The following is a 21867-nucleotide window of genomic DNA, read 5'->3' as shown; positions in this document are numbered from 1 at the left end:
GAGGAGCAGCAAAAGGACATACAAGCCTATACATCCACCTATGACATAGGCAAAGGAGGGGGTATGCACCTGACTCAAGCGCAGTGGAGAATGATTTCCGTGTTGTGCAAGGTTCTCCAGCCCTTCGAACTTGCCACACGTGAAGTCAGTTCAGACACTGCCAGCTTGAGACAGGTCATTCCCCTCATCAGGCTTTTGCAGAAGCAGCTGGAGAAAGTGAAGGAGGAGCTAAGACGGAGCGATTCCGCTCGGCATGTGGGACTTGTGGATGAAGCCCTTCATTCGCTTTGCCAGGATTCCAGGGTGGTCACTCTGTTGAAATCAGACCACTACATTTTGGCCACCGTGCTCGATCCTAGGTTTAAAGCCTATGTGGTGTCTCTCTTTCCAGCCGACACAAGCCTGCAGAGGTGCAAAGACCTGCTGGTGAACACACTGTCAGCTGAAGCGGAACGTGACACGTCAACGGCTCCTTCTTCATTTTCTCCAGCAACTGGGGCTGCCAGGAAAAAACTTAGGTATCCTAAGCAACCCGCTGACGGTGATGCAGGGCAGGCAGGACCAAGTTTGGACATCTGGTCCGGACTGAAGGACCTGGCAACAATTTCTGACATGTCTACTGTCACTGCATATGATACTGTCACCATTGACAGAATGGTGGAGGATTACATTGGTGAAAGCATCCAAGTAGGCATGTCAGACAGTCCATACCTGTACTGGCAGGAAAAAGAGGCAATTTGGAGGCCCCTGTACAAACTGGCTCTATTTTACCTGAGTTGCCCCCCCTCCAGTGTGTACTCCGAAAGAGTGTTTAGTGCAGCCGGGAACCTTGTCAGCGAAAGGCGTAGGAGGTTGCTTCCACAGAATGTGGAGAAGATGATGTTCATCAAAATGAATTATCAGCTCTTCCAGGGAGACCAGCCTCCAGAAGGTACAGAGGGACCTGTGGTGGTGGATTCAAGTGGGGACGAGTTAATACTTTGTGAGGATGAGGATGTACACACTGAAGAGGGTGAGGAATCGGTGGATGAGGAGGATGAGGATGACATCTTGCCTCCGTAGAGCCAGTTTGTGCAGGGACACATTAATTGCCAGCTTGTTTTGTGGGGGCCCAAACGAACCAATCATTTCAGCCACAGTTGTGTGGCAGACCCTGGCGCTGAAATGATTGATTTGTTAAAGTGTGCATGTCCTGTTTATACAACATAAGGGTGGGTGGGAGGGCCCAAGGACTATTCCATCTTGCACTTCTTTTTTTTCTTTGCATTATGTACAGTTTGGGGCCTAGTTTTTCTAACTGCCATCCTGTCTGCCACTGCAGTGTCACTCCTAGATGGGTCACGTGTTTGTGCCGCCCACTCGTGTCGCTTAGCATAGTCATCCAGCTACCTCGGTGCAACCTTTTGGACATAAAAACACTATTGTGAGGTGTGAGGTGTTCAGAATAGACTGGAAATGAGTGGAAATTAAGGTTATTGAGGTTAATAATAGCATAGGAGCAGAAAAACCTACAAATTCTGTGATTTTAGCTGTTTTTATGCTTTTTTAAAAAAAAATACAGATCCAAAACACAAAACCCAGAACCCAAAACATGGAAGGGTGGTTTTGGCAAAATCAATCCAGATCCAAAACACGAAGAAAGATCCAGATCCAAAACCAAAACACAAAACACGAAAAGTGGCCGGTGCACACCCCTAATAATAATAATCCGGGAGTGTTGGACTCATCATCAGCTTTCAAGGAGGTGAATAATTTTTTTTAAAATTAATTTACTTTCTCAACTATTTTGGATAAATGCCAGTAGCTGGGGTAAGATGCACTCAGTACTGTACTTTCCATATTATATTGTACAAAAGTAAATTGAATGAAAGAGGTGGGGGGAGGGACTCTATCTGGCCCACCATACAACTTAGAAAGATGAGAGCACCCTTGTTTGAGCACCAGGCAAAACCCCCTGCACTACAGAAGATTTCCCCCCAACCTGGCAACTATAAAATCATTTACATATCAAATAATGTGGCCCCCCAGGAGTTATTGTCTGGTGATCACCTATGGTCCCCAGTAGTTATTTTCTGGTGATCACCTATGATCCCCAGTAGTTATTGTCTGGTGATCACCTATGATCCCCAGTAGTTATTGTCTGGTGATCACCTATGGTCCCCAGTAGTTATTGTCTGGTGATCACCTATGGTCCCCAGTAGTTATTGTCTGGTGATCACCTATGATCCCCAGTAGTTATTCTCAGGTGATCAGCTGTGATCCCCAGTAGTTATTGTCTGATGATGACCTACGTATGATCCCTAGACAATATTACCTGTCTGAGGAAAACACACATAGTTTGTATATGGGCGGGAGGTATTATGTGCACCATAACCACCATAATAACACCAGCATGCATAATGGCACCCTTTGTTTAAAAGAGGAGCTTCCCCTCTTTCAAATAAAACAGCCCATTAGCAGCTAATGTCTGGTGTCCCTGCTGTGGCGGCTGCCGGTTCCGGGGGCTGCCGGCAGGATCTCACGATGCTTGCGAGATCCCGCGCATGATCAGTGGAGCCGGCCAGGAGTGAGACACTAGACTGATGCGCTATGGCTTAGCCAGGGTTCACCGGAGGGGGGATTTCTTCACTCCCCCACTCTGGCAGATGAGATGTTCATACATATCATTGTCAGTGCTTTCTGCTTCGCCTCGGTGAAGAGGAAAAGCAGGAAGAGTTACAGCGGCACCTGCTATAATACATCTCCCCCATTGTACCTTAGATTGTGTTTGAGGTGGCAAAAAGGTAAAATATATATATATATATATAGCAATTGTGCAATGGCCGGCACTCCTTAGCTGTGAACAAACAGCCGCGTCCTTTGCCCTCCTCTCGTGGGTCCAACAGCAAGGGGCACACCAATGTATATATATTTCAGCAGTAACATGAACACTCTCCGATTAATGTAGAAAAATAATGTGAAGTTTACCACCCGTTCAGCATATCCAGTGTCACCAGTTGCAGTATAAATCCTTATCCAGCATCATTGTAATTAAAAAACACTTATCTGGCCATTTTAGTTACACTTTATTTGACATGTTACTTGGAGCAAAAAGGCTAAGTGGCACAGTATTTAGAGAAAATACAAAGTCTTTTGAATAAAACAAGGTATCATTTGCATGGGTAATGTATAAAACTATCAGTGGAAAAACAAAATTACAGTGAGTATTCTTGGGATTGCTATTTTTTGTATTTTACCAGTATTCAAGCTGTAGTCTATGGGTCTCGCTCCGGAGCTCTGTACAAAAGGGGCGGCTGTCGATGTTGATCGGCAGCTCGCCCCGTTTTGTAGGCGGGGCGGGGGCGGTGGCTACACAAACGGAGGGTGCCGTTTTGTGGGCGGCCGCACTGACATCAGCAGTAATGTCAGTGGGGAGCTTCCTGCTCAATCAGAGCAGGAAGCTCCCTGGGGCTAACGGTTGCCGAGACCCAAACTTAGGGTCTCGTCGCAAGCCCAGATGGTCACGATGGTCTTGACCATCGCGACCATCACCCTGGTCGGTCGCTAAAGCTGTGAGTGGTAACCCACAGCTTAGCTAGCGACCAGGAGACCGCACTAAAAAATACTAGCAGCCGCCTCATTCAGAACGAGCGGTCGCTTCTTGCGACTGCCTCTGAATGAGGGCCTATATCTGTACATACCGTAAGGCAATGTGAGACTGAGCCTTAGCTATGACATTAATTTACATTTAACTAGTTTATAAAAAACTGAGCAGCACACTAACCATGACAGGGAGAATGTACTTTTTTACTTACTTATGCATTTAGCAATATATTTACATTACATTGATGTGGATCAGAAACTTTGCATTTACATTTTGTGCTATTAAGGTTAAGCTTCATTGTGACCAGTCCCTTATTTTAAAATCAAATCAGCTATGCATAATGAACACTTATTAAGAAGAATAGCATTTGTACTCTTTACATGGATAACACTTTAATACACTACAGCGTGCAGAATATTGAAATTACATGCATACATTTAATTCTTCTGTTTCTTGGCTTTGTGTCGAAAGGTTTTCTAAAGAGCAGAAATGGAGTTAGAATGTAAAGAGAGCGAAAGAGAGAGAACACTAATAATGAAAATAAATATTTTGTATTATTAACTCTCTCTATTAACTCACAGTTATTAGAAAATAACCAGAAAATTACAAAATTATGGTTTTCAAAAATCATTTTTTTTTTCCTACCTAGTGACCTTCTGTGAGAGTCTACCAAAGTCTGTTTAAAAGATAATGGTGACTATGGCCCCTATTTACTACAATCCGCATTTAAAATGTGGTTGTAGTGTGATATTTTTTACTAAATTCGCACTGCCAATTTAGGAAATATCTCTTGGATGTACTAACATCCTCATGCAGGGACAGAGCTTGCGATAAAGCTTTGTCCCTGCGAATCCCCTCTGCACACTTCTCATGGTATTTTTCACAAAAATGAGGTGTCTGCACATGCGCTGGCTACCGCTACCCTCTCACACCCCCTGAGATTCCCCCACAACCTCCCCGCAGCAGTGATCCCCCTCCCAAAGCTGACACTTACCTCGGTGATCAGTGAGCTCTCTGCTCCAGTCAGCTGGTCGCTGGGGGTCCTGGTCTTTGACCCCGGTCAGCTATGCTGTAAACTGACACAGCTGACCGGGGTGACAGTACAGGAGCCTCGGCGACCAGCTGACCGGAGGAGAGAGCACACCGATCAGCGGACCCCCGACTGAAGGTAAGTGTTTGAGGTTTTTTTTAAAAACTATTATTTTTTTTTACAGTGATCAGCTTGCAGTCTATTATAGACCACAAAGCTGATCACAGGGGGCTGGCCCCCGACTCTGCTCAACCTGTCAGAGAGATGCAGGAATCAGGGAACCAGGGGCAAGCCCTAATAACGCATCACTAAAAATATGTGAATTGAAGGGATTGGAGTAGTTTTTCAAGAAAACTACGCCAATTGCCCTTTAATACATTCATGTGATACTAAAATAATGTGAAAAGGGTGTGAAAACACCTGTTTTCACATTATTTTAGTAAAATAATGTTACTAAATATGCCCCTACAGCTTATAGCGCTAGGCTTTCAAACCAGCTGATGGTGAATGTAAGATGTAGAGTTTGTGCTCTTCGGAGTACAATAAGGGAAACCATAACTTTTGGAAACCCCAGGGATTAACAAAGTCTATACAGACAGATTTCTTTTGAAAATGAAACAGACTACATACATTCTGTAGTAAATAACTTGAGTTCTAAAACATTAGCAAGATCATGAATAAAAGCAATATTCAAGACTGACTGGAATCTATACTGTTCCACTTACTACTAACAAAATCTGAATATATTTTTATTGGCACATGCAAATAGTTTTTCCCCACTAGTGTTAGCTCTTTAGTTATGTACAGCGATTTATAGCTTGGTTCTTTATGAAATCATGCCGACTCATAAGTCCATGTAAGTTAATATATTGATGATTTTAAGCTCTAAACCTACCTTCACATACAATCATTTTTAATTCCTTTGTAATCAAACTCAGAACATTTTACTATTATCACTGTAATGTGAGATGCAGAAGGAATAAAATGAAGATGGGAAAACAAGAAAAACTTATTAATACCCCTTTCACATATACATCAAATCTCCGGGTTTTTGCACGTGACCACGTATCGACTCGGGATATTGATATGTGTGAAAAGAAACAACCCCGGACGATGTCCCGGGTCAACGACCCTTTACCAGGGTCAGGCTGAGACCTGGAAACTTGACAGATCTTAAATCTAGAAGGGGTACCAGTCAGTACTGGGGCGCGTCTATAATGGGTGCAGGGTTGTACGGTGCACACGGGCCCACACTGCACACCCTGCAGCCATTATATTCTTTATACTTACCTGTCTGTTGTCTCCAGAGTGCTGCTCTGCAGCTCCGAGCTGGCAGTGCAGACCAGCAAAAATCACTGGGAAATGGCGGCGGCCATTTTCACTGTGACTTGCGCATGCGCAGTACTGCTGTCCCCGGGCAAACTGGGTGGGTGCCATTTTCCCAGAGACGCGCGCATGCGCAGTAGATTCCTGCACTTAGCCAGAATCTACTGCACCTGCGACCGCCGTGGCACCGCTGGAGAGTGGGGGGGCACAGCACTAAGTCTGCACATGGGCCCCCTCCTCTCCTAAAATGCTCCTGAGCCAACACCAACAATTTTGACAATTTCCATAGAAAGAAATTCAAATTGCACTGAGGATGGGGTCATTTAACTGTACTGAAATGTTTTCCTCTTTTCTGTGATATTTACCTGTTTGCACTAATAAAAACCTGAAATGAGCTGCTTTCTGTATATACATTTGTTGGCGTATAGCCTTGTCCTTTATTATATTACCAATACAATTTGGACATAAAAGTCAACTGAAATTTTAATTGGCTGACTTGGAAATTTTCAGACATTCATTGTCATAAAGTCATCACATCTGGGCATAGGTGCGCTAATTGTTGCATTCAGCAACAGCAATTAGAACTGCACAGGTCTAAAAGAAAACATGTCATAGGGATTTCATGAAGCATGCAGCATAATATCTGTGCTCTGCTTGTAGCTGGTTTTCGTGTAGATTTGTATGCAAAGCCAGTGAAAGACATAAATGAAAGATACAGTTAGCAGCGAGTTCCATACTGTGAAGTCCCCGGGCAATTTTACGTGCATATTGCAGGATATTTGTGCCAAAACAAATCTAAACACCGTGTGCAATTCAATAAAAAATGACAAGTCGAGAGTATTACGTCGATTTGGTGCGTTAAGTCGGCAGTGTGCAAACTATGTGAAGCACAGAAAAGTGGCAAATAAGATACACACTGTACATATAAGATGTAGCAGAACAGTGTTGAAGGATTTTAGTGGCCATAAGCATTGCACGCTGTTAAAAGGTGTCAAATGTTTGTTTTTTATGGGATACATTCAGAGTGCCGACACACAAGTCACGACAATTATCCCGACCGCCGGGATCCCGAAGGTAAGTAGTGGAGTTAGGGCTAGGCACTAGGGGGAGGGTTAGGGTTAGGCACCAGGGAGGGAGGGTTATGGTTAAGGGTTAGGTTAGGGTTACTTACCTAGAGCCGTCGGGATTGTAACCTGGTTGGGATGCCGACGTTGGGATTCTGACCGCTGGGATCTTGAGTGCCGGCATCCCGTACCCATCACGTTTTTTACAACTTACTAATGAATGAAAAATTACAGCTAGCAACTGTATGTCTGCATTTATAAGTATTTAGAATGCTTTGAGTACATTTAAATATACCTGGGCCGGATTCAGCAGAGGACGGAATTGCAAAGCCGCACACAAATGGCTGTACAATTCCATCCTGCAAAAATGCAAATGCTGCAGGAGGTGTCTGACACCTCCTTGCTGCATCTGCGATCCCAGTGCAGCGACCGAGGTCGCAGCCTAGGATCACCATCACGACCATCGGTTGCCCCTTTGCTCAGCTGCAGTAGCTGAAGCTTACCTCAGCCTGGCTGGGTCCTGTCAGCCTGCGAGGCCAGTAAGTCTGCGTTCATAGATGCAGATCCTGGCCTTGTCACTCTCGGAAAATGGGGGCAACACGCCTCCGTTTCTGGGATCGCAGGCCATCCCTACCCCCGCACCGCCCAGCAACATACTGTCAATCAGGCAAAGGCATATGGGGGCCTGCATGCAATTTCGCAGGACCCATTCTGCACACGTGCAGAAGGTCCTGCGCATACCTAAAATAAAGGGGCGTGGCCTTGTGGGGGATCCGATTACTTCACTCCTGGGGCTTCTGTCACTGCAGAGGAGTCGGCATTTAGGTGTTTCCCCTCTGTGGGTTACACCCGTATGCGTCCCGAACCCCCTTCATGACGCCACTGGTTGCACAAACTAGTTTGCAGCTGAGGGGTCTAGTCATAGAGCAGTGAAAAGCCCTGTTTATCTGAAAACACTACTTTCATCAATTCATACAGTGGGTTACTGTGGAGAAGTTAGTCCTTCTCCAGTAATGTTCCACCTTCATGTATGCATTGCATACTTTTGTATGGTGAGTGTGATTCATAAAAAACCGGAAAGCTTAGCCTTCTGTTTCTCCGGCAGTTTTAGATTCATATTCTGAGGACGGCGTAATTTGATTGTCCATATGAAAGACGGGGAAGTTCATTACTTCCCTGTTTTTCTGCCCATCCTTCAATAGAGCTCTGCCCCTTTATTATCTCAGTAGCGACTGCAGCTCCTGCTGCTGCTGCAGTACATCTAAGCCACCAGCCAGCTCATGAGCAGGTTACTACAAGTCCAAGAAGACAGCACATACGCAGACAGAAGCAGACCCCAGCAACATCAGTAATACTTGGGAAGAAAGAAGACAGGATAGCCGGGACCCAGGATACCGGATCACATTGTGGAGAAGGTAAGTGTACATGAATTTCTACTTATTACACAATTATAAGGCATTACAAAAATGACATGAATAGACCCCTGAATCTGCCCCTTAGAGTAAGCGGAAGAAACAAATAAACCATTTTTGCAAAAATTAATGCACATTTGTGCAAAAAGACTGTACAATGTACTTTTCTGTTTCATTTTGTGTCACATGCTCTGCGAGATGAAAATCATTATATGTAAGTGTTTGTTGATTCTTGGTTCTGGGTTTGCAAACTTCTCTTGTTTCATGTCTTATGGAACTGGTGAACTGCTGTCTGTCAGTCATGTACTACTGACCCAGTTGTTTAGCAGTCGGTTGTTGGTAGTGTCAGTGTATAGGAATCAGAGGCTCTCAGAATGCCAGTGCCGGAATCTCGACAGCAGTCAGAATCCTGGCTCCACGATCCCGACCTTTGACATCCCGATGGTAAGTATTAGGATTAGGGTTAGGTACTATTGGGAGGGTTAGGCTGCAGTGAGGGATGGTTAGGGTTAGGCTGCAGGGGGAGGGTTAGATTTAGGCTGCAGGAGGGGAGGGTTAGGTTTAGGCTGTGGGGGGGAGGGTTGGTTTAAGGTAGATTTAGGAGTAGGGTTAGAGTATATACATACAGGTGTTGGTATTTCAAACGAGTCAGGATTCTGGCGTTGGTATTGTGTGTGCCTGGATCCTGTACCCAAACCCTTGAGGTTGCTGATCTCATAACCTATTAGTAGAGTAGCGGTAGCTAAGATATGCAGCGGAATGACACTGGGTTGAATTAAGGTTACGTAAAAAGTCCCACTAGATAACGGTCAGTACACTGGGCCAGAGTGCATAAGGTGATAAATGTGTTGCACAGTTGATTGGTGCTAGTGGCGGTTAGCCCACACATGGTACAGCTTAACCAGGTCTTAGGTTTATTGAACCAGATAGAACAAGTAGCATAAGACATAGGGATGTAACAAGTGTACAATACAAATAGTAGTATAGATGCAGCCTGGAGCATTAAGGTATAGCTAGGCGTTGTAGTGCACTGAGCATCAGAGTGGTAAAAACACTGGTGGATAGTAGAACTATGCCCCTCTAATTTAGCGGTGCTGATATAGTGTATTTGCAGTACTCCTAGGGCTCTGCAGGGTTGGTATATCTGCAGTCTCAGAGGTGCGATTATTCACTAGGAATGCCAGGGGGGATGGACACATGAACAAGGCGTGCATGCGCAGTAGTGCATGTCGGAGGTCAGGCCTCGTGTCCTAGAAACTGTTAGCTCATTTACCTGTTGCACTATAGATGGAGGCAGCGCAGGAGCGGTTCTTATCAAACATCGGTAAGTATAAGAAATAATGGTTTATCCATTACTGAGCTTAGCTCCTTCATTACACATAGGTGTCCTCTAGATCAGGTGTTTGTCAATCTGTACATAGGGCCTGATTTAGAGATGTTCGCTAACCCGATGGTTAACACACATCTCCATAGTACTGTGCATGTGCAGGATGTGTACTGTGCATGTGCAGTCCTCCATCTGCAAGTCCGCGTGCAGTGCCTCAGAGCCTCTGCCTGATTGACAGGCTGCAGCATTTGGGAGGCGGAGCAGGAGCGTTCCTGGGCAGCTTTCCAGGAAATGGGCTGTTTTCTAGGAGGGACAAGGCCAGGGTCTACGTCGGTGGACGCAGATTTCCTGGCCTCAAAAGCTGGCAGGACCTGGTCAGGCTGCGGTAAGTTTCAGCTACAGCAACCTGGCAAAATGGGCAACCAACCAATGGCCTCTATGGTTGCAATGTGGTGATTCCAGGCTACGACCTCGGTCGCAGCGCTTGGATCACACATGCAGCAAGGAGGTTTCAGGTTTCCTAGAGACACCTCATACTGCGTTTGCATTTTAGATGGACGGCATTGCAGAGCCGCAAACAAGCCGCTATGCAATTCTGTCCATCTCTGAATCAGGCCCATAGTTTGGTTGCAAGTGCAATTCCTCCTGTGTTAGCCCTCCAGTGTTACTATTATGCAATATAGTACTAACATTGTTTGTTCCTCTGCAATCCCATATTTTATAACACAGCTTTCTCTTTATTACTACCAGTCAGCTTCCCTAGTGTATCTTTAGTTCCTTAATACCCCAATCTTTTGAGTAACCCTAATACATGTGCTTTCTTTAGCTATAAGATTTAAAGTTTCTATTTTAGCTAATATAATATGACTTTGAAATATTTTCTTGCATTGCTACAGCATTTTTAACTTTTTTAAATTGTCCCACCGCTGTAAACCTGTATCAGCTCCTGTCCCACACTTAGAAGACTGTTGTATACATGCAAAAGTATTTTTCTTAAATATTTTTAAAATGCCCTTTGTTCTTTATTCTGTGAGAACACTTTATGAGTTTTAGGATCTGTTTGAGCTAGTTAAATTTAGCCTTGGACAAATTTACGATTTGGTATGTCCCGTACAATATGTTTTCATAAAATGCAATTTATTATTTTATGACAAATGTTCTTTTCCTTCTGGTTTCCAGTTCTTATATCCTCCTCAGTTTCTATGGTGGCTGTAGATGTGTGCCTCTGGCTGGCCCAAGTCACGTCACACCAATCAGCTTCAAGCCACCATTTATCAATTACGTTCTATAACATGAATAACATAACCAGAAGCTGACTGGTTCTCCACTTATGACAAAGATAAAAGGAAAAAGAGAGAGCGCTGGAATCATTATTACTTAATAAATATTTATTATTAATTTCCTATAAATACACATAAAAATTATATACATGTATACTGTTTCCAATAAACATTACCTGGTGCCGGCCAGCAATAATTTACACTTCAAACACTAACATTGATCTCATTAAAATGATATGAACCACATATAAAAAAGAAAAAAAAATGTTGTATATAGGACTCTATAGAATCCCCATTATTTAGCCACTTGGGCCCTCATTCAGAGCCGCTCGTTAGCGGCAGTACGCTCGTTCCGAGCGATGTTTGCACATCTGCGCATGCGTACGCTTTTTAGTACGCATGCGCGAACCAGTCAGTGCGGCCGAAAATCGTTTGTACGCTATATAGCGAGTGCCTGCTATTTTGAGTGACAGAATGAGGCGTATGTGGGTGGTAACAGGGGAAGGTGCTTGAAAATGGGGAGTGTAGATCCGAACGCAGGCGTGCTTAAAGGTCAAAACGGGCGTTTTATGGGTGTGTATATTTAAAACAGCAGCGTCATTGACCACGTCACTGGGTTATTTTAGAGCCAGAACTGCTCGCAAATTTGTGGTAGCAAACACCAACCACAAGAATAGCGAGCAGTTCATACGCTGGTCGATGTACTCGATTAATCTAATAAATAGCGGACATGACGTAGGATGCGTGCGGCCAGGGGGCGTTTTTAACAAATAAACGAGCGTATGTTTTGCTCGTTCGTTCAGACTTAGAGGTGTGAACAGACTGCAATGTGCGTACGGATCATTTGAATAGCCACCCCTTGTTTTTAAACGAACGACCGCAAATAGCGTCCGGCTCTGAATGAGGGCCTTTGTTTGGCCTGAAAGCATGCACAAAATCTATTAGCGACTCCTTTAGGTCAATAATTACTTCACATAGAAAATGTTTCCTTAATACAACAGATTTCAAGAGAATTGCCTTGGTATCCAGCTGTGAAGATAATTTTGTAGCTATTTGATTTGTAGCTATTTGATATTTTTTATATCTTTAGGAATGAATTGATACACAGTTTCACATCCGTTGTTAAAAATAGCTTCTATTGGTCTGATAGATACAATTTAAGCATCACAAAGGTTGTTATTATTAATCTCAGCATGTGAGTTTGTTCAATTACTTCACTTCTGTAGCAAAGTTATATATAGGTAGTTATCCAGTCCTTTATAACAGCATGGTATAAACGTTTCTATGTATGAGAATTGATTCACAGCCTCTGAGTATTCGTAAGACAGCAATTTGGCTGTGTTTTTGCCAGAGATACTTTAGAGCAGTGATTCCCAACCTCGGTCCTCAAGGCACACTAACAGTCCTGCTTTTGGTGATATCCATGCTAAGGCACAGATGGTTTAATCAAATTAACTGAGGTACTAATTAAGTAGCCTGTATTGCTATCCTTAAAACCTGGACTGTTAGTGTGCCTTGAGGACCGTGATTGGGAACCCCTGCTTTAGAGTGTCTGCAATATATATATATATATATCATTATCCATCATGGCCATGTGGTTGTATAAAAAATAGATAAAAATTGCAACTCTTTACCGGATTGTTGAGCCCGCAGTTTCAGGGGATCTTCCAGGAGACTCACCCGCTGCTACCTATTAGATCCTTGTTGCTCGTTTCTAGGGGATGTAAACATACAACACCCTATGATAGTATGCCTGGTGAGTGCAAACCAATGCCAGCTGGCGTCGCTGTAAATAAATCGGCGGCTTCCTCAGTCAGAAGCCACCAATTCTTGAGGCAGAGAAACGCATTTTATTTACAGCGACGCCAGCTGGCATTGGTTTTGCACTCACCGGGCATAATTTCAATAGGGTGTTGTATGCTTACATCCCCTAGAAATGATAAAGATAACACAAACAATTTGTTATTAAAGTCTGACTTTATTATACTATACAGTAGTTTAGCAGCAGAATATATGAAAATAGAATTATCACAGACTTGTTTGAGGATCGCTCCCTTTTCTCTACAAGGACTAATTTTTGATAATGCAGCTACTGTATAACACAACTTGGATCTCATCTTCCCTTCAGTAACTCAAACTCTGTCACTGAATAGTACATGGGTTTCTTTTATACATTTAATTACTCTACATTACATATGAGCACCAATGGCACACGCAAGGGGTAGACGGTATCAATTTTCATGCAGTGGCCAGTTCACAGCACACCAGTCCAGGGTGTTTGGTACAAATATCCGCAGCTATTGTAACTTGCAACAAAAGTAAAAAAAACAAACAGGAACCCTAGTCTGTCTGGCATTAACTAAACATAATGCTTCCCTCCCTATGGGGGAAAGGACCTAGAGCCATATTCAATTTGAAGCGAAATGTCCATTGCCGGACTTTTCGCCGCCATCTGAGGTTTTGGCTGTGATAAAGTATCGCGCTTGTCCCCGCGTATCCCTGTATTCAATTCCAAATCTGCGAAAATGGGACCCGGCTAAAACAAAATCGGTGAAAAATCCTGTCTTTTTTGGGGAAATCAGCCTGGCACCCCCTAAAGATGCTCTGACATGAGGGTTCACTATGGGTACCCCCGAATAGCTATGCTAAAGGTATTTGGGGTCTTTAAATGGTCTCAATAGGTGCTATTTAGTGTCTTTGAGCAAGTGGTGAAGAATAGTATTTAACACTGTTGTTTTTGAAAAATAAGTAGTCCCATCAAAGTTGTGGTACATGAAAATGGAAGCAAGCATATTTAAAAATCACTAAAGTCAAGCTTTAAAATGCGCAAAAAAATGCACCTTCAACAAACACCTGCAATCAACAAAACACCTCCCCCATACTTGCAGACCCCCCCAAGGCTATTTCGCTAGTTTTTGAATTTGTACCCCCACTTTGAACTTTTTGCCCACACTTTCAAAGTGCTTTTTTGGGGTGTCCTTTGTGTTTTTTTAAGAGTTTTTTGACACAGTTAGCATCAAGCGGGGTGTACAAAGGGTGCAGAGTGGTTTCTGCCCCTCTACACCCCAAAACTGCAATTCTGCACTTTGTTCCGCCCGGTAATCATGGCTGAAACTTTTTCGCCTATTAAATTCTAGTGCATTTTTGCACCGGCGAAAAGATGCTACAGTTGAATACAGGGATAAGTGAAAAATGCTAAAATGACACCATTGGCGAAAAAGTTTCGTGGAGAACGGCTTTTCCCTCCAAATTGAATACGGCCCCTAGTGTCCAACTCACAAAACAGCATCTTATCACAGCACTCACTTTCATTAGTAAAGTGTCTCTCAGCAAGCCAGCAGCTTGCTCCCCAGGCAGTGAGCGACTGACTGAAAAAACTGACATTCATTTATTGGCCTTTCTCACAGGTTGTCAGTCAATCAAGGCTGCTCACTAGCCTGATTACCACCAGAAAGAAGCTAGAAACCTGGGACATTCATAGCTCCCATCCACAATTTCCTCCATGTAATGACATCGATTTAATAGTAGTTGTTATAATAGATACTAATAAATCAAGTTTTCTTTATATTTATTCATATTAAAAATAGTGGTAACTTATTTGACTTTTAAGACTCCTAAACATCTCCCCTGGTCAACAAGGTGAAAAATTAAAGTTTAAAAACAAATAAAAAAAAATTAAAACATCTGTTTCTGTGTCTATGTCTCTTTTAAACCTAGATTAATAGAACACATAGTTGATATTCATATACTCATGTGAACCAGACAAATTAAAGTTTAAGTCATTTCTGGGATTGCTCTGAATAAATAATAGAATTTTTGTTGTGATTTTTATCTATTGTTTTCTAATGTATGAATGTAAAATAAAATTGACAAAAGAAACCCCTATTTTATCTGAAAAACAATTATAACACATTCTTGGGTAGATTAAAGAATTAAAAAGTGATTTTCCGCAAAACACAATGAAAATTAGTGCAGGGATAGATGTGCACCTTCATTACTGAAGGGATTTGAAACTCTTAAGGCACTGATAATTCAAACTATACACCTAATAGCAAGAACTGCATTTTAACAATCTCTTTCTCAGTAAATTAGAAATGATGCTCCAGGTATCTCAGGCATTGAAGTAATGACAATTTGCATACTGTATATTTTAGTTAAATTAATTATGCTACTGAGCAGCCTGTTGCTCAATTGATCATGATGGGAAAGATTAGACAGAGGGAAATTATATGAATAATAATAATAATACATAGCCTGCATAGGACACGCATCAGCAAAATAATGTATTTACTGGATGTTTTTTGGATTACTTAGCAGTTGGCCGGTCTCTTGTACTGTTACAAGAGAATGCCTTTGGGATTAATGCACCGAAGTGTGTACATACAAATGCAGTACTGGGAAATGACTAATTGGCACACACATGCGAAGATGTTTCATGGAAAAGATGAGTTTTCCTGTCTTCTAAAATGTAAATCTGAGAATTTTTTTTTAAGCTAACTAAATACAAAAATACAAAATCATAGAAATACACTCATCTGGGATTCCAATAAGGTGAAGCTTAGCTAAAAACTGCTGGAGATGGGGCTCAAGGTCCCACAAGCTACAGTATATAGTACTTATATATCCTGCATAAAAACAAACCTTTTGAGGAGACTAAATTATAAAAGAAAGCGATCGCACTGAATTAGCATTTTATCGCAGTTGAACTGCGTGAGTAATTGCAATTGCATACACAGTTGAGTACTATAGTGAATCAGGCCCATAGACACTTGTGCCAATACAGACCTGCACGCTTTGTGCACCTTGAGACTGGAGAGGTGAACTGGGATGTGAGGCATGTTTTTACGCAGGCAAAGTTCAGTAAGAGCTTGTTCATGCAAATGTGTCTCATACAAATCGCCAATTATGTGCATATACTGTATGCTTGTTAGGAGATGCTTATGTCCAACTCTTCATAGCTGCAGTTGCAGGGGCGTTTCTAGAGAGGAGAGGGCCCGTGTGCAGTCTCCGACATGGGCCCCCTACTCTCCACCCGGCAGCCGGCAGCGCACTGAGCTGCGCGCGGCCAGCGCCGGAGTTATAGACTCTGGGCACTAGAGTGTGCCCAGAGTCTATAGTGTATGCACAGGTCACCATAAAAATGGCAACGGCGGCCATTTTCCCTGAACTGCACATGCGCAAATGATGGGAAAATGGCCGCCGTGGCCATTTTCCAGTCGTTTAACAGCTCCAGACCCCCATGCCGACGTGGGACTCCGGAGAGGTAAGTAATATTATGGGTGCAGGGGCCCGTGTTCCCTGCACACCCTGCACCCATTATAGATAAGCCCCTCAAAAACCAAGCTACTATTATTCCCACCAACAGAAGTTACATACCTGGCATCTTACTTTCTGTTGACAACACGACAATAATCCTGCCCCTGAACTTTGCTGCCTAGGTGTTATCCATGTCTCAGATCTGCCCTTAGCTCCTCACACCAAATTTGTATCTAAGGGGCATATTTATCCCAATCCGCATATCAGATGCGGATTGTCTGTGATAAATTTGCCCAATATCGCAAGGATCACAAGGATGTATCAAAAATTGCATGCAGGGACAGAGCTTGCGATAAAGCTCTGTAACTGCGGATTCACTTCACACACTTTTCACTGTATTTTTCCCAAAAAATATAGTGAGAAGAGGACCGCACATGCGCCAACGGCTCACCAACCTCACCTGCTATCCCCCTCGTGCGATCGCCCCCCCCTTGACTCCCTTGTGATTCCCCCCCCTCCCATCTTACACTTACCTGCACAGTGATCGGTGCTCCAGTGGAGCACCGATCACCTGTCCCTGGATGCAGGTAACTGTTTGGTTTTTTTTTAGCAATTTTCTTTAAGTGATCAGCTTGTGGTCTATTTAGACCACAGAGTCGATCACAGGGAACGGCTCCCGGCTCTGCTTTGTCTGAATATGACGTTATTATCATAGGGCTTTCCCCGGTATATTCTTACAATTGATTTTTAGTAAATCTCAGGCAGATCGCATTTCCCATTACAAGTATGGTAAATGCAATCTGCTTACTAAAAATATGTAAATTTAAGGATTTGGAGTAGTTTTTCATGAAAACGACTCCAATTGGAATTTAATAAATTGACTTAGGTTCATGCATCCGCAACTTCTGGCAGAAGGAACTGAGCAGTGGCAGAGGAATCCAAATGGATCCCTCTTTGCAACCAGGACTCCTTCCCATAGGGAAGGTGCGGGAACAAACTCCATCTGAAGATGACGAAGGTTCTCACAGTCAAGCTCCTAAAATGTTGTATTTTCAGAGCTTGATAAATTTAGGTCCCGATATGAGTATATGGGGACAGTGGGCCAAATTGTGACTGAAAGGTAAGCAGGAGATATCTCCTGCATTACCTTTATAATGAATGGCCCTTGCACTTAATTTATAAAAAAGTAGAAGAAAATGTAAATTTTATCCTGCTTTTGTAGAAATTAAGTCACTTGTGGCGGAATTCAATTGTTTCCAGCCCACTTCCCGCCTGATGGAGCTATTAAATTGTTGCTCCTGTCAGGCGCGATCAGCTGCCAGCGCTCCATTTCAGCTCGAAGCCCGAGGGGGGTGTGAGCTGAAATGGACAAAAAGTGACCTGTTTGGGCACCCAAACAGCACTTTTCGCGATTGCGTCCAGCACTTTGGTCGGGGGAATCCGATTTATGTGGCTAAACCTGACCACTTTGGGGACGATCAGCGCGAAAAGCAGTAACAATTGAATAGCGCCCCACAATCTCCCGTCACTTTAGATGGGAGATCCGGGCCACGAAAACAATTGAATACTGCCCTTGGTGTAAGTATATTTCAGACGGCATATGTATTATGCTGTCAGTATATATACAGTATGTGTGTGTGTAACCCAGTCTCTGAAAGATACATATTACTTTATACTGCAGCTTACAATAGGGATCTCCCTTGCTCAGCTCAACTCACACTGCCTCCAAGGAATCTACTGTGGCTATCAGTGCTGACATGCTGTCTGTCCAAATCTCCTGCACACACTGCTGGTGCTCTGCTGCAGTCCCCAGCACTCTTTCATTGGGTACTCAGTGGCCCTGGCACTTAGCACCACCTCAGCATCATTGCTTGCTCAGTCCTCACTCATAGACCTGCACCCTGCTCTCCAGCTCCACTCCTTGGTGTCTGCCAGGTTAAACTGCATAAGCCCAACTACCAAGTCCTTTTTCTATTACCAGCATGTCTCTCCTTGCACTCCACAGCTCCACCAAGTGGTAGTCTCCAGTACAGCAACATCCATAGGCTTTCATAGAAGCCAGGGATATCACATAAGCTCCTCCCTGATCCACCAAAACTCAACCTCCAAATCACAGAGCATGAATCACCAAGTCACATGCACACTTTTGCTTAAGACTATCAATATAATGAAAACTGTGTGAACACTTTAAAATATTATTGACTTAAGGCAACAAGACAAAGTTATGCAAATAGGTAAATTCATTACCATGCCAAAACTGCGGTGACACAACAATACCAAACACTGCCCTGTCTGAATGGTGAACTGGATGGTTAGTTGGGTCTAGGGACGGACTGGGGCTGCAAAACAGCCCTGGCACAGAGAAAAGGGGGCGTAGCCTCATCGGATGGGGCGTGACCCTCACCCAGGGTTTCAATCCGGACTGGCCTATCAGGCCATCTGCCCTTCTGGCATTTGCCAGAAGTGCCAGATGGCCAGTCCGGCCCCGATTGTGTCTGTGACAGCATGGGGCAAAAATGCACGCAATTTTTATGAAGTTGAATCAATACAAAGGCATCATATACAGAGGAGCACTATTAAGTCAGCAAGACACTTGTGTCAGTTAGTTAGGAAACCATATTTGACATTTTCTGTATTTTTGATATCTATATTAAACATTGAATTTTGGTCTCCTTTGGAGGCTTTAACATGCAAATAGTTAAAGCATAATGCAATAAAACCAGAGAAAATGCAATACCTATGTACAATGTATAGTACACTTTGTTTTTTTCCTCAGGCCGCAGAAAAAATGTTCTTTAAAAAAACTTTAAACAACATTTGGGCTAGGAAATTATCCTATGGGAATGCTGTTATAATAGATTGTTTAAAAGAGTTATTTGCCAAGTCTCTAGTACAAATAGAAATCAAAATTAAATATGACATTTTGGCAAAGTAGCTCTTAGTTTAATCAGATGTTTGTAAAATCAGCTTTATTTCAATATCCTGATATTTTGACCTTACTTATGAGAATTCCTTGATATTTTACACATATGTACATTTTATCTATTGACATTACGAAATCACAGCATGTAAATAACTCTGTGAGCTTCCAGTCACCAGTGACCGGAGAAGAACTTGTAAGCACAACCACAATTTGCTTAGTTGCCATCCCTGGAAGATTGCGAAATCACACTTTTTATATTTCCTATTCCTCAGTCACATTGGTTATTTAATCCATAGATATTTCATTCTGTATTCTTTGACTGTACTTTTTATTAAGAAAAAATGAGTGTTTACCTTTCTACCATATCCTCTGACCCCAAGCAGTAGTAGCAGATCCAGTGGCAAGTTGACATGACTACTACCGAAATTATTTTGGCCCGTTTATGAAAGATGACAGAATGTATTTAGGGAGGTACCAATGGCTATGGTACTCAGTCTTGAGAAAGTCCCGGTGATTGATGGGACGAAACGCGTTGACGTCATCCAGGCAGACGAGGTCCCCTTACACTATTCCTGACTGTGCACTCCACTGCAAACTTCCAGCAATCTTCGGGCGAGTCTCTGGATCATCTGACCGCCCAGCGCATACAGCTCAACGCTTACTTTGCTTACGGCAACCTGTAATTCCTCTGGTAACAGCTCTACACAGCCAGAGCCAAAGCCAGGATGGAAAAATAGCATGGATACGCTATATCAGGTGCATTCAATCTATTGCCTACAAACTAAGCATTTATTATTGCGGTCATCACTCTCACATTGGGACGCCAGTGGTGAGGATTTGGTCTCAGCAGAGTGTCTCTGCTAACAAACACCTGTGTTTCAATTATCAGTGGAAGTGTTGCTGAAATACTACATTAGAAACATTGTATCTTAGGACTCTCATACATTTAGATACATTAGTATCTTAAACATCTCAAGCTTTTCACTGAGAAATGGCTTCATTGCCATTCATCTATCTATGATTGCAATCCAATTTTATATTATTTTTATATTTTTGTATTTATATCTTGATTCTCTATCATTTCATTTTATTTGTATAGGTTAAGTGTTGATATATTTGCTATATGTATTACATTTCTAAATTTATTTCAAGCCTCCTGTTTATCAACAGATAGCAAACCGTCTATATTTTATATCACATATTGTCATTTATAGTGCTAAGCGCAGTATACTTTGTCTTTTCTTATTCCATTTTTAGCAGAGACTTTGGTCTCTAGGGTTCTAACTAAACCCGCTTTACTTGCAGCAAGCACTCATTTCAATTTAATTACAACTTATTATAAACAAGCGCCAGGTTCCTACAGTGACCACACCGTAGGTTTTAATATATTTTTTCTTTCATGACCCAGGTCATGCCTAATAGGTGCGGATTGGCGGGCACAATGGTGCTCGGAGATGACATTATCTCCAAGTGTTCACTGTCTGATAGAAGACCCGGGATCACTGGAAGACCAGGGTCTGGTGTAAACGGTTCGGACCAGGGAATAATATATGAAAAGGGGTAAGCACTGAAACCCCAGCTTCAACCCATGCTCAGTGTCGCGGGTCCGAGACAGGTTAAAGCCAGGGTTTATGTGTGAAAGGGATATAAATAGGTACTGTAGTTGTGTTGAGAAATGTATGCTTTGCAGCAATAATGATATCCTAATAGAGTTCTCATCAGATCAGCTGTGAGTAAACTGGCTACTAAAACCACATGATGAAACTTGAAGTCACTTGACCTGTACTTATTAGCCTTGCACTTCGCATTAATGCATGGATATCATTATTCTGGAAAGTGTGCTTCCACCCACTGCTGCCCTTTGCTGATGTTGATTTTCCCTGGAAGTGCCATACTAACATCACCTTAAATATTGATGCAATTGAACCAATAGCAAGTTCTGCTGTTTAAGGGGCCTATTTACCTTTGTAAATTTGTGGGATATTCCATGAAAACACCCATTTTCAGGGGATATCTGTAAATTTACAGTATTCCTTGAATGTACAGTATCTAGGGGGTCTGCTGCAAATATCAGAGATATCTACTGCACTTCCCAGTTTTCAATTGCAAAAGCAGCACCTATAGGTTTCTATGGGGCTGCTTTTTTGACGAATTTACCAAGCGCTGGAATGTGAGGTTTAATAATAAACTACCACCTGGTCTATTTAAAAATAAAGTCCCCACTATCTTGCAAGTTCATTATTAATTCCCCTATTATGCCACCACTAAGGTTCTTTCAAGAGGTGTTTACACTCCCTCATGAAGCTCTCACTTCTCTCTGACGTATATGTCAATGACAATTAAACTTTAAGTCAATCCCAATTATAATTAACAAAATAATAACTTGTTGCAGTATAGATATGTGGCTCTTATATTAGCTTAATTGGCTGGAGCATGAATTTGAAAAGGACTCAGAGCCAGAACCTTAATAAAGGAGGTGTAATAGGGGAAAATACTCACATTGCGTGCTTGTAAATAAATGCGGATCTCCGTCTGTAATTAGAGTTGTCCACTTACATGCAGAAGCTCCACATCTATCCATCTGCATGTGAAAGTACAGTAGCTGTCATCACTATCAGCACGGCACGTGGTCTCCAGTAAAATGCACAAAACTTCTATATCAGACA

This window comes from Taudactylus pleione, unplaced genomic scaffold, assembly GCF_031769625.1.
Source record: "Taudactylus pleione unplaced genomic scaffold, aTauple2 ptg000040l, whole genome shotgun sequence".
NCBI classification, from domain to species: Eukaryota; Metazoa; Chordata; class Amphibia; order Anura; family Myobatrachidae; genus Taudactylus; species Taudactylus pleione.
This window is presented reverse-complemented; position numbering follows the sequence as displayed.